The sequence below is a fragment of the Pteropus vampyrus genome, unplaced genomic scaffold (genome assembly GCF_000151845.1).
Source record: "Pteropus vampyrus isolate Shadow unplaced genomic scaffold, Pvam_2.0 Scaffold244, whole genome shotgun sequence".
NCBI classification, from domain to species: Eukaryota; Metazoa; Chordata; class Mammalia; order Chiroptera; family Pteropodidae; genus Pteropus; species Pteropus vampyrus.
In genome coordinates this window covers 1259938-1278545 of record NW_011889025.1, presented here as the reverse complement: position 1 = coordinate 1278545, position 18608 = coordinate 1259938, and the positions used below count along the sequence as shown (strand labels likewise).

The 18608-nt window shown below is 39.4% G+C and overlaps 1 protein-coding gene and 1 pseudogene across 1 annotated transcript in view; one reads left to right on the top strand and one right to left on the bottom strand.

Moving 5' to 3' along the window:
• The window catches only part of RTL9 (retrotransposon Gag like 9), an 80408-nt gene that overhangs the window by 51473 nt on the left and 10327 nt on the right, over positions 1 to 18608 (bottom strand). The gene's annotated exons all lie outside the window — the stretch shown is intronic.
• On the top strand, positions 11604 to 12096 carry LOC111729047 (annotated as a pseudogene).

Genomic DNA, 18608 nt, shown 5'->3' with positions numbered 1-18608 from the left:
GTGTGTGTGTGTGTGTGTGTGTGTGTGTGTGTGTGTGTGTGTAAAGCAGAGGAAACCTCTTCGTTGCTCCTCAGGTCAAGCCCACTTTTATTTTTTTATTTTTTTATTAAGTTTATTGGGGTAACATTGGTTAATACAATTATATAATTTTCAGGTGTACATTATAATTTGACATCTGTATATTCTACTGTGTTTACCACCCAAAGTCCAGTTTCCTTCAGCTACCGTATATTTGATCCCCTTTACCCACTTCACCCTACCCCTAACCACCTATATTTGACTCCCTTTAACCCACTACTTCCCCACTCCTCCCACAACCCCTACCCTCTGGTAACCACTAGTCTATAGTCCATGTCCATGAGTCTCTGTTTGTTTGTCCTGTTCGTTTATTGCTTTTAGGTTTATATCCCACATATAAGTGATATCATGTGATTTTCAACTTTTCCTGTCTGGCTTATTTCGCTTAGCATGATTATCTCGAGGTCCATCCATGTTGTCGCAAATGGCAGTATTTCATCTCTTCTTATGGCTAAGTAATATTCCATTGTATATTTGTACTACAGCTTCTTTAGCCAATCATCTATCATAGGACACTTCGGTTTCTTCCATGTCCTGGCTACTGTTCATAATGCTGCTATGAACATCAGTGTGCAAATATCTTTGTAGATATGAGTTTTCAAGTCTTTGGGGTAAATACCCAGTAGAGGGATTGCTGGATCATATGGTAGATCAATTCTTAGTATTTTGAGGAGCCTCTAAACTGTTTTCCATAGTTCAAGCCCATTTTTAGGACCTATCTAGAAAGTGGCCCTTAGCAATGCCTCTTAGAGGAATGAACAAAATGGTCAATAAATGGTTTTTGCTATCGTTATCATGATTTCACATATTTTGCACCATAGTCCCTATGAGCATACCCACAAATATTCAGAATAAGCATCCTCTTGGGTTTGCAAAGTGGGGTGGAATCATTGTGCAGAGTACCATCTCTGGCTTTCCTTTTTAAGCTATGTTCTGTGAAGATCAGGGCAAGGAGAAACTGGCTGCCCTGCTCCCTCTCTCAACCTACTCCAGTGGATGGCAGAACTTGGTAAGGGATAAAGAAAACTGAACTGCCTACAGGGAGAAGCACCCGAACGCCTGGTTATCTGCATGGGGGAACACCCAATTACCCTCCACCAGCCAAGCAGCTTCACTGAGGGTCTATCCTCCCATCAGGGGGAACACCCAGTGAACCTTGCACCACACCCTTAGAAGTTGTTTGCTTCCTGAAAAAAGAGGGGGCGGGGGGACGGTCCTTGAGCTGGTTCTCCTCTGTTCTCAATCAGAAAAAGGAGACCCCCTTCAGGGGCCATTTTCTGCTACCACCCACCCTCGATCATCACCTACGCCTAAAGCTCAAAGAAACTTTTGGCTTTAGACCCCCCCCACCAAAGCACGTCCTCCACACTGGTCCTCCTCTCTGCCCTCCGGGACTCTAAGCCCACATCATTTCAGGATGAGCTCAGCCTACAACCACTCCCTCCGAGGCCTGGCTTCCCAACCTTGGCGATTCCAAAGCACACATCTGCTGCAACACACAGGACCCACCCTAGGCAAAATCCAGCTGGGGAAATAGCCTGCAGTCCCCAGATTTCCCACACCCCCACACCCTACCCTTCTCTCGGGTGCTTCCCTCTCCTTTCCTCAACAGGAAAGGGTCTAATAAAGGAAGGTGCCCTCAGATATAAATAATAACCTTTTCTTATCCAGATGCCCTTGCCAGACTACCCCTTGCAATTGGACTCAGAAGAATCATGCACAGATAGAGTCTGTGTTATCACTCATAGACACAAAGGAGTTACCTGGGGAATGGGCAGGGGGAACCTTCTCAGTGCCCATCAAATTATGATATGGGGCCACCAGGTCAGTCCTCACATTGTTTATGTAAGATGGACAATGGCAACACTCCTCAGAAGAATGGATTCTGTTTTCTGAATTCAAATCATGTCGTGCAGGCAGATATCAGGAGAGAATATCTGGAATTGGAATTGACTTAGAAAGTCTGAAATAAAGTTTTGACAAAGTTTGAGGGTGCCAGAGGGAGGGGGTGTGGAAAGGGAGGGGAGATTTGGGGAAAAAAAAGAGAGAGACCTGTTGGTGAGAAGAAGGAAGGAGGAAAAAGGGAAGAAGCAGTGAGGAAGAGAAACCTGGATGGCAGGTTGGGGGTGTGCCAGAGGACTAGTAAAACTAGATTTAAGGGTACAGTTAATATTTTTTTTGAGTGCTTATTTTGTACTGGACGCTAGCTGTGCTGTCTCACGTCATCCTCACAATCATCCTAAAAGATGAGAACTATTATTAGATACATTTTACAGGGATCTATTATTAGATCCATTTAAATATTATTGGATCCATTTTCTGAGGCTGAGGTAATTTGTGACAAATCAGACAATCAGTGAATGGTGGAAGTAGGCTTCAAACACCAGTTGGTCTGACTCCAGAGCCCTCAACCATCTGAGGAAGGGGCCAAGCACCTTTTGGTTGTAGGAGGAACCTCTCTGGTGTATGTTGGCAGAAGTCCCCAGACAACATCCCCTTCACCACAACACAGAAGTACTCACACTGTTCCCATGGGGACCACCTGCTACTGGGATAAAGATTGCATTCAGAAAGGGTACCATTAAAATGTAAAAAAAAAATGTATTCTGGAGAAGGTTAGTACAGCACAAAAGTCAGGGGGAAAGCCTGCCCTATTTTAAGGTCTTAGAAGAGTTGAGAAGGATGAAGAACCCAGCAGAATGGTCAGCCTGTAGGAGCCATAACAGGGGTGGGGGTGGGTGACACTGTGGCACTGAGTCCCTGAGCTACATACACTGGGAGTCTGAAGACATGAAAGAGAAACTTGACTTATGTCACTGTTTGATCCAGCGCTGGCCACACCCTCCATACACACAAACAAGGAAAGGAACATATATATGGTGCAGGCATTGGAGACCAAGAACCTAAATTCAAATCTTGGCTTTGCAACCTCCAAGGTATATAAGTTTGGTCAAGTCACTGCTCTGAATTTCCATTCCCTCTTCTGCAAAGTGTAGCTGGAAATAAGAACATTTACTTCAGACATGAAATTGCGTGTGAAAAAAAATGTTTAACACGATGCCTGGTACTTAATAGAAAGTCATTAAATATCAGGTTCATCTGCCTAGCTCTCACCACCTCTTGGCAGAAAAGAAAGGCCAAATTTAAAAGCCTTGGAAATAACCTCTGGAAATAAGTAAGGACTAGAACATTCATTGATTCATTCAACTTGTAAGCCCTGAATTCCTCCTTTATGCCCTGGAAAGTCGGGTATGAATAAACTAGTCCTTGTTCTCAAGGAGCTCACACTCTAGTGGGCACAGGTCCAACACACTACTGCCATACAGTAGAATAAATTATACAATTTGGGGGGGGTGGCTAGTGGGGCACCTGAGGGCACTGAGAAAGATTCATGGAGAAGATAGTTGAGATAGAAGTTGAAGGACAAGTAGCAATTGTTAGGCCGACAAGGAAAGAAAATATATTCCAAGTGAAGGAAATAGCTTATGTTAAGGAACACAACATGGCAGATTTAGGTGGAGCTGGAACAGTGAGGATTGGTGACAGATTACACTGGAGGAAAGTCACGAGGGACAAGGTATTACTGAGATGATATTGAAAATATATAATAACCAGTGTGGTATGGGCATTAAACACTTAGGAATCAGTGGCCATAAACCATAAGTAAGGCTACATTGGGGCCTCTAAACAAGGGATTCCTCATATTTAGAATAGTTTTGGCAACTGAAGAATTAATGTATTTGTTATTACAGTATTTACTACTGAGGTTTTCATGCAGTTTGAACATTTAGCCTGACAGTAACAGTAATATCTGGCATACAAGACATGTATACAGTGGCATATAATACTATTTCACAGAAGCAATTTTATGAATTGTGCCCATATCTGTATATAAGAGACTTTTTTTTACTATCTTGCCAGAAGTTAGATAGATTGTCAGGAAGGAAACGTATAGTATCTTTACAGTTCCCCTAAGCACACAGGCCACAGTCACAAACATAATATGTCTCTAATAAATGTTGAATTGCTGTAATGAAGTCAGTTAAATTGAATGTCTTCCCTTTGAAATTCTATTCCTGTCAATTTTTTAAAAAATGTTTTATCTAATAATTCTAATTAACTCACCTCTTTCCCTTATCCTATTCATTACCGTTGCTAATAATGTCAGATATTCTTAGGCTAGAGAAGAAACATTTTAAAATTACCTTTGAATTCCATAGAGCTAGCTCCCTTAGTTAATTTCCTTCTGATTCTCTCTGACTCATCCATGGTCATCCCACACTACAGTCTTATGCTAGCATGGATTTTATTGTCTGACCTGTTGTTTTTCTGAGCCTCCCAAGTAAGAGAATCAGTAATGCAGAGTAGCTGCACGTTGAGGTTATGTTAATCATTTATTTGTAAGTGAACCAGGTCACCTTTCACGTCGGGTCTCCTAACATGTCAATTTTTACACATCTAACATGAAATAGTCCAAAGAAATCAGTTCCATCAAGGTAAGGGCCTGCAAGCAAATCTTTGTTAAAAAAAATTAGTAAGAACAAAAATGACTTTTTTTCATCACAGTTCAGTCCTAGCCAAATCAATGGGAGGACAAATTCAACATCATGTTTGTAAGAAGTGAGAGCCCATGGTTAGGCTTTGGAACCAGATCAGCCTCTGTTTAAATTCCAGCTTTGCCACTTGCTTGCTGTTGGCCTTAGGCAAGTTTTTTAACTTCACCAAGTCTAGGTAATTTGGAGATAAAAATACCTATCTTGCAGGGCTGTTGTGAGGACTAAAGTTAAAGTATGGAAAGTGGAAGTGCTTAGCATGGTACCTGGCAGCGAGCAGGCACTTAAGTGGTAGTTATTATTATTGTTACTATGAGTCCATTATAAAGCAGAAAGAACATGAGATCATGAGTCAGGAGCCCAGGTTCTGTTCTTAGCTATACCACTAATAAGACAAAGACATCGTCCCCTCTCCGGACCTCAGTTACTTTGTAAAATGAGCATATTTGCTGAGGGATGGCTATGTGTCTTATGAGTTCCACCACTCTCCTCTTTGACATCCACAACAGGCATCGATAATCAATCACAGGACTATTTCCTGGTGAGAAAACATGTGGATTTAGAATACTTCTCAAAACTGGGTCCCAAATAGCCTCTACTGCTCAGTTAAAGTTGGCAAATGAAATGAAGCTTATTTGCTTTCCTTGAATTCAGCGGTCTCAGGTATATGTTTCAGTGCAAACGTTCTATGGCTCTGTGGAAGAAATGCTCTCTGATAATGTTTGCAAGCCTACTACAAGGTAAAGTGAAGAGTTTCAGGTTTAGAGAGTGACTTCCTACCTAATGAGATGGAAACAAATAATTCAACCTATTTGGTGTAATGCAATAAGGCCAATCTGGATTTATGTCTATTTCTTCTGCTGTGTCCTACCTTGCTCTGTGACCTTGGGCAACTCACATAACCTCTCTGAGCCTCATTTTCCTCATTTGTAAAGATGGATCTAAGATGGTTATGTAAGATGTTAACATTAGGAGAAACTGGGTAAATATATAAAAACTCTGTATTGTTTTTGTAACTGTTCTATGAATCTAAAATTATTCCAAAAAAAAAAAGTTGATTTTTACAAAGTGGGCATAAGGACAACTACCTTGAAGGCTGTGAAGAATAAATGAGATAAGGTATGGGAAAGTCCATAGTTTGGCGCTTTTCTTTTTTCCCTCCCAGGCATCTTCCTTCACCTACACATTCGATCTTGTAGAACACCTGAGGAATCAGTAGACATGCCTTCTGGACTGTGATGCCAGCAGGTTCACCTGCCTGACAGCATTGCAATTCTGAGCCTTGCTACTAAGCCAAAGCCCTGCAAGCAAGAAAGTTAGGTTTACACTGTCCTGGGAGCCAATGAATGTGTCACACATTGCCAGAAAGCAAATTAGCCTGTCTGTCTTTGTTAGATTGTGTGTGTGTGTGTGTGTGTGTGTGTGTGTGTGTGTGTGTGTGTGTGTGTGTGTGTAAGAGGGGTGGGGACACGTACAGTTATAAGTGAAATAAGATGACTGAGTAAGAACTGGGTAGAATCTGGATAAGACTTGCAGATAGTTAAGGAAGCAGGTTCATGCCCCACCCACTTAGAATTCTTTTTCTTGTGGGCTTTCAGTGAAAGCACTGTTTATAGATAGACCCTGATGTATTCAAATAAGTTAGTGGGATAGAAGGATAAGAGGAGGAGTATATATTCAGCCATTAGGCCTATGCCGGTCCTAGGCCTGTTTGCCTTGGAAATCCATCCCTCTCTTTTCCCTTCTCTGCTCTATTTTGCAGCAGGAGGGAAACAGGGAGGAGAGGGGGATGAGTTGGCCCTGTGCGTGCTGTTTCCCAGACTTTGGTGGTTTGGCCAATGGAAAGCACTTGTAGGACATTGGAAAGCAGGAGGATGAGAGAATCCAAGGTATTTCTCTCCCTCCCTCTTTGCATCCTATGATGTCCCTAGCAGTGACTGTGTCTTTTGTGGCTCTGGCAGCATTGATCAGGTTTACTGTGGCTCCAGTTTCCATCAAGTGACCCAGCCCTTAGGTTTAGCATAGGAGCAAAGGAGTTCCCTGCTGTGGCTAATCTCTGAGCAGTCTCACTGTCCTTGGCTTGGCATCATCAGCTGTGTAACCAATTCCCACACTGAATTCCTTCTCCCTTAAATATACCATGGTTTCTGTTGTCCCAGTTGGACAGACTACTCTATCCTCCATTAGCAAACAGCAAGGATTTCCTCTTCCCACTAGCCAGTTTTCACTTTGGAAAGTAAGACTCTGAGAGACTTATCTGGGAAATCTGGGTGGGAGATTGGGAGAGTGGAAGAGCTCTGGAGAATTAAAAATGGAGGTCAAGCTCAGGAGAGCTCAGGCACCTAAGAAGTCTCTGAAACTAGGAAAGAGCAAGAACAGAAAAGCAGTGGAGCTAGTTTTGCTGATTATGGCCTTTGCCCTGTCGCAGCCTGTGGATGCTCTGGGCATCCTCTGCATTGACAGAGAGCAAGGTGAAGCCTAGAAAGAGAGGAGAGATGAGATGAGCACCCCAGCCCCCGCTGCCCCTGCCAATTCAGCTCCAGTAACATGGAAAGAAAAGCTCCAGGGTGTGGCTGGCCTGCCGATGGGTGGCAGCTACATTCCAATCAGATGCAGGAGAGAGAACAAACCTTATAGTCCCACTGATCACATTACTCAGGCTGTCCCAATGGGCCATGATTGAACTGTCTGAGGAAAAGAATTTGCTAGAGGCTGAGTGACAAGGGCTTCAACAGCAAAAGAAACCACACAGGACTATCCCCAGGCAAAGGGTCCCTTCACTTAATTTTCTTGCAAATTATATTTGGGGCTGTATAGACCCAGCCACAGTACTGAAGTTTCATTTATCAGCCAGTAATTGACTATGTGACCTTGTAAAACAGGAAGAAGGCAGTCTGACCCCTGCTTACCTAAAAAGACACATTGCGAATACCCAGTACACATCGAACTGTAATTCCAGCTCAGAGGAAGTACAAGAGCAGATGCCTGAGAAATACTTTCTACTGGGGGCTGGGAAAGAAAGCAGAATGGTGGAAGTACTTTGTAGTGCTCAAGAGCATAGTTTTAAAGAAATTATTGTTAGTTTGGTCAGGGGCAATCATCATATTGTCATTGTATATTAAAATATCCCTAATTTTCTGAGTTGCATAATGAGGTTTGTAGAGGTAAATGATATAACGCCTGGGATTTCCTTCAAAATATTAAGACAAAGCAGAAAGGAAAGGAAGATAAATAAAGCTAACATGAAAAATCACAATAGCTGTTGAATCTGGGTAATAGGTACATAGGGGTTCATTATACTATTCTAGAGAGAAGGGAATGATTCCTAGAAGAATCCTCTTTTTCAAGAGTAGTGTGATTTAACTATGGTTTTGTTTGTTCATTTGTTTTTAGTAAACACATGCTGAAAGTTTTATTTAACTCATTTACGAGGACCCAGTAAGGTATCACAACCAGTGCAAAGGAGAACTCAAAATAGCACACATTTGTAGTCAGTTAAGGAATGCTAAAATAAATTCCCAAATAGGTGTAGAACAACAACAAAAAAAATCAGTCAATATTCACAGCAATAATCAATTGTATTCCACCAAACGCCAGACCTGTACAATCCCCAGAGCCTTCAGAATTACACTGAGAGGATATCTGGTCATTTCTTTGCTCATTTCACAGTCTTCTAGAATTTTCCCTACACTTGGAATCTTCAGAAATGTTGGAGGTTCTTGACCTGACCATTGCTTTGAATGGGTGGACTGATGATAGTGGGAGTGTGGGGGCGGGACTTGAAGCCTAGTTTCTGCTCTTTCTAGTGGTGTGGCCTTGGGCACAGTAATTTATCTCGCTGAAGTTCAACCTCCTTACCTGTAAAATGAAAATAAGAAATCTGCCTCATATGATCATTGTGGGGCCAAGGATGAAGCTCAAGCACCTGCTACTTGGTAATTGGTCAACAATCATAAAAACCAACATTGAATGGGGGGTCTGCTCTATGTCAGTCACTGGGATAAACAGTTTACATGCCTTAAATCATTTATTCCTCACAACCACTATGAGGTAAGTACTGTCATTAGCCCCTTTTATAGGTGGGAAAAGTGAGGGTCAGAGAAATTAACTGGCCCAAAACTTCCCTGCTAAGTACAGAAGGTACCAGTGTTTGAACCCAGACAGTGGCTTTCATGACCAGAGTTCTTATGTTCTTCTCTGCCTCCCTGTTTTTATGGGAGATGTGGCCTCTGGTCAGAGCAGTCCCAGGAATAGAGGAGAAATATGCAAACAGTGCAACTACGGCCTTGATCCAGGAAGCAAGTTTCCTACAAACACATGCCCCTGTAAAGAAGTTTCAGAGGGGAAGCCAAGGCCCAGGTCCTTGCATGTGTTATACATGTTTCCAGTCTTATGCTTCCTAATCTACGCACAACCCCCACCCCAGCTTACACCCTCACGCTCATATACACACATAACATCAAATATTTTGACTGATGCCTCCTCAGTGCTTCCTGGCCTTTTTAACTTCATGGAATACATAGAGAAGCATATTTTTAAGTCCCAAGAGCCCTTGCTGTCCCAGACCCCTCCAAGCCCCTCCGAAGGTTGAAGCAATCAATAAATTGGTATATCAATTGATATACCAATTGGTGTATCACTATGCTATAACTCACAGATACCTTCTATATACTCTAGGCACAATGATCTGACTGTAAGTTTCTGATCAAACACAGACTAAAAAAAATTGTAGAAAGTTGAACACTTAAATCTTTGACTACATTTTAAGCTTCGAACACCATTTTCTTCCACTTATATTTGAAGCTGGTAGATGAATAATTGCCTGATATTTAATGTGAGCCCATACATTTTTAGACATGTTATTTTAAACGTCTAATCAATATGAGTTCATTTGTCATTCTTTTCTACAAGCATGGCTCATCATAAACTCATCTGTGATTCATAAGAATATAAAAAATACTTCCATGGGAATTTTATCTTAATTCAGAATTATTGGTCTTTCTAAGTGAAACATTATGTGTTTGTACTTCTAAACAGATTTCATTGATAATTGTTCATCAGAGGAGAAGCATATTTTTAAAATTTTTTCAGTCTTTGATAAAATCATGGGTAAAAACTGGCCATATCTGCATGATGCCGATAGACCTAAATGAATAAAAAAGGAAGAGATGATATTGTTCAATGACTAGGCTGTTTGGTCCATGGACTACTTGCCAACTTCTGTGTGTTTGGTGTGAGAGTATTTCCTTTTCATTCACATGTTATGGCTTTGTATATGTACATGTCTTCTCACTTAACAACTCGGATGCCTCTTTCATGAGGGAGTGTATAGAAGCAATGAGAAGTTAAAACTAGACAGGGTAGGACAAAGGGAAAATTGTGACAGAAGACATTCCTAAAATTGTTCTGCCGCTGCCATGCAGTTGTAGCCCGAGCAAAGGAATTTGCAAATTTTCTACATTAAAGCACAACTGAGGCTGCAATGATAATGTAGAAAATTATGGTTACTATAAAAAACAAATCAGAAGGGGAAGACAAATCATCAATATTATACCACTTATCAGAAAACTATTTAGACTAAGTCAGCTCTTATTAATCCATGTTCACCATAGATGCATGTGGTGCCCCTAGGCATGATGATTGGGGAACAATGACTTGCCCATGAATTCAGCAGTCCAGGGCCAATGTGGCAGTCATGTGTACTCTTAATACACTATTTAGTTGTAGCTCCGAATTGAGTTCGTGGACATTAACAGCTTTTGTGTGAATGTGCAGAAAACCAAACGAGAGGATTTCATTTTATAAAAGCGAACCCAGAAAAGCTTAGTAGAATCACTGAAAAGCAGCACTAAATAGCAGAGCTTTCATAACACATTTTAAAATTACAGATCAATAGAGAGTAGCTTATAATTGTAGAAGAGAATAGGTAAAGAGAAAAAGCTTCACAATGATTCTCTCCACTTCCCACTCCATAGTGAATCCATCTCCTTTTGAAGTTGAGATTAACCATGTTCCAGTTGACAAAAAGTAGATAGAAGAGAGTGGCAGCCAGCTACTGTTCATGACTGAGGCTGGCTAAAGAAATAACTAACTTTTAACAGTCATGGGAAAGAGTCATACTGCACAAAAGGTTTACAAGGGGGAAAGTTTCTTTCTTGAAAGACATTATAGTCGAAATCTAGATGAAAGACCAATTTCACCTTGACTTGACTGATAAGGTTGTTTGACTGGATTAATCAGAAGCTTGGCTAGAGTGACCAAACAATTCGGCTCAATCCCTCCTGAACGACTCAACAGAGCCATCTCTATTGTGTTGGATGTCAATAATTGTGATTTCTATTTAGCCTTGTGCTTTTGGGCCCTACAGCAGTGGAGAATTCCCTGAGACCTTTAGGGCATGTTCAGTTCACCTAGCTTCAAGATATATAGATCTTATTTCAAAATAAAAAATTAAAAAGCTACATATGAGTTTTTATTTCTCAAATATTTTAGCTAAAAGTAGTGCTAATTTTCTCATTGTCATTCTTCTATGCAATCAAATAGGTAATCAGAGTTCTTAGAATACATATTTTCCATGTAATTAAATATTAATATCACTTTGAAAAAAAAAAGACAGAAAGCTTGTAAATATTTTTTTCTATTTTAAAACTGAAATTGACCCTTGTATTTTTTTTTTTAAATAAAGCTTTCACACAGATCTATAAGGGACCCCACGTCATATATATTTATGTAGCTTGTAGAAATCCAGCAAGTATTAATTTGATCTTAAATTCCATCAGCTTCTTTTCAAATGCTTCTTTATTGTGAGCATGTGCTTTATCTATATATCAATGTAGATATGTTGTGGCATCCTGCTACATACAACTTGTAATGTTTCTCCATTGGGTCAAGTTTGTATTTTGTTCAAGTGAAAGAAAAAAAAAACGCTAATGACCTTTTGGCTGGAACCGCCATCTTCTTTATTTCGCCAAAATGACCAACACAAAGGGAAAGAGGAGAAGCACCTGCTATATGTTCTCTAGGCCTTTTAGAAAACATTGAGTTGTTTCTTTGGCCACATACATGCAAATCTACAAGAAAGGTGGTATCGTAGACATCAAGGAAATGGGCACTGTTCAAAAAGGAATGCCCCACAGATGTTACCATGGCAAAACTGGAAGAGTTTACAATGTTACCCAGCATGCAGTTGGCATTGTAAACAAACAAGTTAGGGCAAGATTCTTGCCAAGAGAATTAATGTACATATCGAGCATATTAAGCACTCTAAGAGCCAAGATAGCTTCCTGAAATGTGTGAAAGAAAATGGTCAAAAAAAGAAGGAAGCCAAAGAGAAAGGTATTTGCGTTCAACTGAAGTACCAGCCTGCTCCACCCAGAGAAGCACACTTTGTGAGAACCAATGGAAAGGAACCTGAGCTGCTGGAGACCATTCCATATGAATTCGTGGCATAATAGGTTTTAAAAAAATAAAATAAAAGATTTCTTAAAAAAAAACGGTAATGATTAATTGGGGGAACAGACCCTTCGGTGTTCTGTGGTAAACAAGCTAACTCAGTGTCCTTGGTAAAATAATACTTCCTCTTAGAGCCAGGAATCAAATCAACACAGGAAATGTCTATGCTTCTTAGCCTATTCATTCCAGTTAGAATCATGATCTACAATGACCTGTCTCTTTCCTTCCTTCCTTCCTTCCTTCCTTCCTTCCTTCCTTCCTTCCTTCCTTCCTTCCTTCCTATCAAATCAAGTGGCAGAAATAGAACAAAATCCCAGACCTTTTGACTTTCAGTACAGTGCTATTATCATTGTTACCAGAGGCCTCAAGCACTGATAAAAATGTTTGGGCACTTTAATTCAAACCAATGTTTCTCAAGTTATATTCTACAGAACACTAGCCAGCATTAATAAAGGATTCTTAGTCAACTAAGTCTGAAAAATAATACATATTCTATTTTCCCTTGGATATTTGCAGTACATGTTAGTATTTTAAAGGCTATAAGAAGATGTACAGTAAATAACCCTGCTTAATTTTATTTAACTCAAAAATTTCCAACTTTATTTGAGTATGAATCTTTTTTTTTTTTCTCATTGAATGCCTATTAACATCTTAAAGGGTTCCATAGTGTGTAATTTGGGAAACATTAGTAAAATAAATCAGAAACATGTTGATTAAACTGTACTTATTTACTATGTTTTCAACACTTATGCTTAAAGAAAATACCACTGGCACTGGAATCCAGGCCTTCTGTTTTCTTGGCCAATTCACACTCTCCCCACTCATACAGCACATGCTTTCCCCACGGTCTTTTTTTCTTCTGGTTGCTAACTATTGCTCAAGATCTCTCTAATTAGCTACTCTCTTGAGACAACAACTTTGTTAATCTAAGGCAATAGTTCTTAAAGTGTGGTCCCTGGATCAGCAGAATCAGCATCACCTAGGAACTTGTGAAAAATGCAAATTCTTCTGCCCCACTCACTTCAGACTTATTGAATCAGAAACTCTGGGGCAGGGCACAGCAATCTGTGTTTTAATAACCTTCCAAGGATATCCGATGCACACTTGGGTGTGAGAACCACCGATCTTCTAAGGCAAGGCTTTAAACCATTTTTGCTGCATCTGCTATTATTTCATCTTTCCTCTTATCAGTCAGGGAACAGCCTAGATAAAGTAAGCTACATCCCAGTGACATGTGCCTACATAATAGTCCCCTCCCTGCCCCCTCCCTTAGATCAAAAGATCAAAAGACAATTTCTTTGGCAAACAAATTACTCATTTTCTCCTTTGACATACTCAGCTTAGGATGAAAAGCTTTGCATGAAATATGTAAAGATTGTCCTTTAGCCTCCCTATCCACACCAATCAGCTTGCCCCTCCAAGTCGTTGTAAAGCTGAAACTTCTTAAAGGTAACAGACATATTTGTCTCTGAAAAATAAGTACATTTTACACACCCAGATTTTGAAAAAAGGTTAAACAGTGGGTTCTTTACAATCCTATTGATGAATAAGCCAACAAATGTCTTCTGAATGCCTATTAAATGCAAAGCACTATGCTCCATGTTCTGAGCTTTCATAACAGAACATGATGTGGGCCCCTTGCACTCTGGGATGTTACAATGCAGTTTGAGACAGGTAACTATTAAATCAAAAACTGTCCCACAACATCAAGTAGAAACCATAAAGTGCCAGAACAATGCTACTAAACAATATGTATCAATACTAGAAAGGTATATTGTTGAAAGAACATTGAGAAGCAGAAAACATAGGTTATAGTTCTTCCTCTTCCACATAATAGCTCTGTAACCTTGGGCAAGTCATAGCCTCTATGAGTTTTAATTGACATTCTGTAAATTAAAGGTAATAAAACCATACATGTCCAAAGGCAAGGAATGGAAATAGATGCATGCTTGAGGTAGCTTTCAGTCTAAGATCTATGCTTCTAGAAGATTTCAAACTGAAAAGTCTGCAGGTGCAAAGCAGGAATGAATTCATCAATGGTCCTAGAGAGTGCCTGCTCCAACCCAGAGTTGTCAGGTCTTCTAATTTTTCTAGATAAACAGAATACATATTTTATGTGACATTTGCCCATTACAATTTTTGCAGCTAATTCTTTTTTTTTTTTTAGTTGAACCAAGCAAAAATGTGTCTGTGAGCCAGATGTGGCTTCTTATATTGCTAATTGGTAACTTCAGGACTAAACGGAGGCTACATAAGTCTTCCTAAAAAAGATAGAACTGTGGGGAATTTTGCTGAGGTTGAAATGAAATGGCAATATCAGTTTAATTGTTAAGATGCCTCACTTCAAATAGAGTCAATATTTTTTTTTTATTTTCTCTTCAAGACTTTGTTTAGTATTACACAGGCATGGCTGCAGTAAATTAGAGATGACTTAGATCCCTCCTTCTTAAAGCTTCCCTGGCCACCCCATCCCCAAAGTTCTCTCTCCCTCCTTTGAGTTCCTGTAGCAATTTTTTTCCATGCAATTCATTTGGCAATTAATCACATAGTGCCTTGTGACATCTTTTCTATTGTGATCTTGAACTGCTATATCAACATGTTATAATTATTTAAATTCCCAAATGTTTGCATCTTCTTTTCCCTCTAAGTTAGTAAGGTTTTTGAGAATAGAGGCCAGATCTTACTCCCTACAGAGCCTGGCACAGAGTAGATTAATCTGTTTTGAATTTAATTTCGAAGGACAGTAGTAGAGAAGGGTTGTGTACCTAAGGGTAACTCTCAGCTGGTTTTTAGATCTCATCCTCTTCAATGCAGTCTGTACTCTGTATCATATGTGAGCTTGTAAATTTCTATTTAATAACAATAGCTTCAAGAAGTGAAAAGTTAACATGCAGAATGAGAGAAAATATTTGCAAACATATATCTGACAAGGGTATAAAGAACTATTACAACTCAATAATAAAAAGACAGCCAAATTTTAAAATGGACAAAGGATTTGAATATACATTTCTCCAGAGAAGATATAAAGATGGCCAATAAGCTCATGAAAAGGTGTTCAACATCATTAGCCATCAGGGAACTGCAAATCAAAATCATGAAATACCATTTCACACCCTCTAGAATGGCTATAAAAGTCACAGATAATAACAAGTGTTGATAAAGATGTGGAGACATTGGAACTCTCATTCCCACCACTGGTAGAATTTAAAATGGTATAGCTGCTGTGGAAAACAGTTTGGCAGTTCCTCAAACCATTAAACACAGAGTTACCATATAATCTAGCAATTTTACTTTTAGGTATATACCCAAGAGATATGAAAACATATTTTCACACAAAAACTTGTAAATGAATGTTCATAGAAACATTATTCATAATAGCCAAAGGGTGGAAAACAACCCAAATGTCACTTAAGTGATAAATAAAATGTGATATATCTATGCAATGGAATACTATTCAGCATTAAAAAAGAATAAAGTGCTGATACATACTACAACGTGGATGAACCTTAAAAACATTATGCTAAGTGAGAGAAGACAGTCACGAAAGAACACCAATTGCATGAGTCCATTTATATGAAATGTCCAGAAGAGACAAATCTGCAGAAAGTGGTTACTTGGGGCTGAGAAAGGGAGGCATCGATGAGAATGGCTGCTAATGGGTACAGGGTTCCTTTTTGGGGCGATGAAAATGTTACAAAATTAGATTTTGGTGATGGTTGCACAATTCTGTGACTATATTAAAAACCACTGAGCTGTAAACTTTAAACAGGTGAATTTTATGGTTTTATAGTATGTGAATTATATCTCAATAAAGTTGTTAAAATAATAATAGATAATATTATATAGCACCTACTGTGTGACACTCTTCTGAGTGTTCTGTTGTATTAATTCATTTAATACTCACAAAATTCCTAAGAGGATAGTACTTTTATTGTCTTTATTTGACCAATGGGGAAATGGAGTTACACAAACATTGATTAGCCCAAGGTCTCACAGAAGTAAATAGTGGAGGTGGGCTTCTAATCCAGGCCATCTGCTTCTAGAGTGCTATATTCTTCAATATAATGCAATATTGGACTTAAATAGCCAATGCTTGTCATTTCTCCATAATTCTCCTGGAACTATGATGGAGAGAGTCTGCACAGACTTGGACTATGCTAAAAGTGAGTATAGTGAAAGTTAATTAGCAAATAAAAGGGAAGAGACTACAGAAGACGCAAGAGGAATGCGTTTATAGACATTCTGGCTCCAGAGTAATTTTGCAGCTCTTTCTTCTGCCCATCACAGGAAGAGTATGTACCCTGTACCTAGTGAGGGACTGTGTCTGGTGGCTATATGTGGGGTTGGATGGTGCTGTAGTAATCTTGACAGAAAGGATTTTATAGTGATTCAGTTGGCCATGTCTGTCACTTGCTAGACGATGGTACCCCAATTCGGAGTGACCCATGAAATACAATGAAGATGACTCACATTTTCTTCTTTATTCCTAGGAGTAAATGGAGTTATCCTGTCATCCTGGATCCCCTAGATACCCAAGTTTTGGAAGATAACTAGGTTCATTTACTCAAGTGCAAGTATTTATTTATAAATGCAAAGGGATACAAACTCGATAACCCCAATCACTTAGTGAATGTTTACCATGGGCTATGCTTTTTGTGTACTGATTTATTTAATTCTTAAGAATCTCTATGAGGTAGGTACTATTATTATCATCCCCATTTTACAGATGAGGAAACTGAGGCTCAGGGAGATAGAGATCTAGTGCTTTCCCCCCTATAAAATAGTGTCTCCAGCAAATATTTAATGAGCCCACACTCATACAAGGCACTATAGGGAAGAAGGTAATACAAGTGTCCTGTCCTCAAAACACTTATAAACCAGCTTATGAGACAAGATATAAACACAGCAAAAGTTATATAATGCTATAATAATAATGTAATCATAATATAATAATACAGGTATATTATACATATGAGTATGCTACATATTTATAGTAACGTAACATCAGAAGAGATGATGACGTCTACTATTTATTAACATTTACAATTTGACAGGCTCTTTTCTAAAGGCATTACAAGGATTATCTCATTTATTCTACTTTTATAGATGAGGAAACTGAGGCAAAAGGAAGTGAAGTAATTGGCCCAATACCCCATAGCTTATAATTAACAGAGTCAGGACTCAAACCCAGGCAGTATGCCTCCAGAGCACATCCAATAATATTACATAGTATTTCCATAGTATGGTACTATAATAAGGGTATAAAAATGTTATGGGAGCCCAGAGGAGAAGACTTTTAATTCCATCTGGGGCAGTCAGAAGAAATTTCCCACAGGATGCAATAGTTGTGTAGGGTCTTAAAGGAGGATAGGAATTTACTGGTGAGATAAGAGGAATAAGAGTATTCTGAGCAGATGGAACAAACAGCATGTGCACGAATTTCTGCAAAGACTTAGTTTATCTAAGGAATGTTGAAAATTTCAGTATGACTGGAGTCTAGAAAATGCCAAGATTGTGAAGGGGTGGGGAAAAGTGGTGAAAATTGAAGATGAGACTGGAGGAGTAGGCTGTGTAATCAAAGAGTGAAGGGTCTTAAACATGGTAGAAGACTTAATAAAAATGAACTCAAATACGATATCTACTATGATATCCCCCCCTTTTTATTTATCTCTGATTTTTAAAAGGGTACTCTTTATCTCTCCAAGCTTGGGAAGTGAGCTTTGCTAAGCAAAGATAAGGGTTCTTGGGAGTAGGAGGGCTTAAAGGGTGTACTTAGGAGATGCGCCATGGTGCAAAAGACGATTGTAATGAAGAAATATCCTGGAAGAAAGAGCTTCATATATTTCATCGAAAGGAGGATAGATACCCTTTTCAATATACCATTAGGTTGAGTGCAAGCATAAGTTACCTACTCAGGATGGATGGATAGATATATGATAGATAGATAGATAGATAGATAGATAGATAGATAGATAGATAGATAGATGATAGATATATGCATGCATATATGTATATATGCATATATAGGTATATACACACCTATATATATTGGGAAGAGGAATGGTTCTGAAATCAGGAGGAAGAAGCTACTGGTTGGCTTGTTTTAAGGGTTTCTCATCCCAGACATAGCTCCTTAGTCACTCCTTCATTTACAGGTCTAGGGGACTTTTTTAGTTCCTTTGCAACTTCACTCTGCCAAACTAAGGGAGTTCTACTATATCCTATAGGCAGTGGACTACCATAGAGGATTATAAGCAGGGAAGTATTAGGAGGCTCAGACTTGAGGTAGATTGAAGAAGTAGAGGGAGGAAGAGACTAACTAGAAGCAGGAAGCCTGGTCCAGGTGAGAGAGTGCATGGAACTTAATTCATAGTGAACCTGTCAGTGGGAGTTGGGAAAAGGGCCTTGATTCAGGAGAACCTTCTGAGGTAGACTCACAGCAACCTGGTGACCAATTGAATATAGAGGAAGACAGAGAAGGGAGGGCACTCTAGGAGATAGCCAGTTAATTTGACAAACCAATTC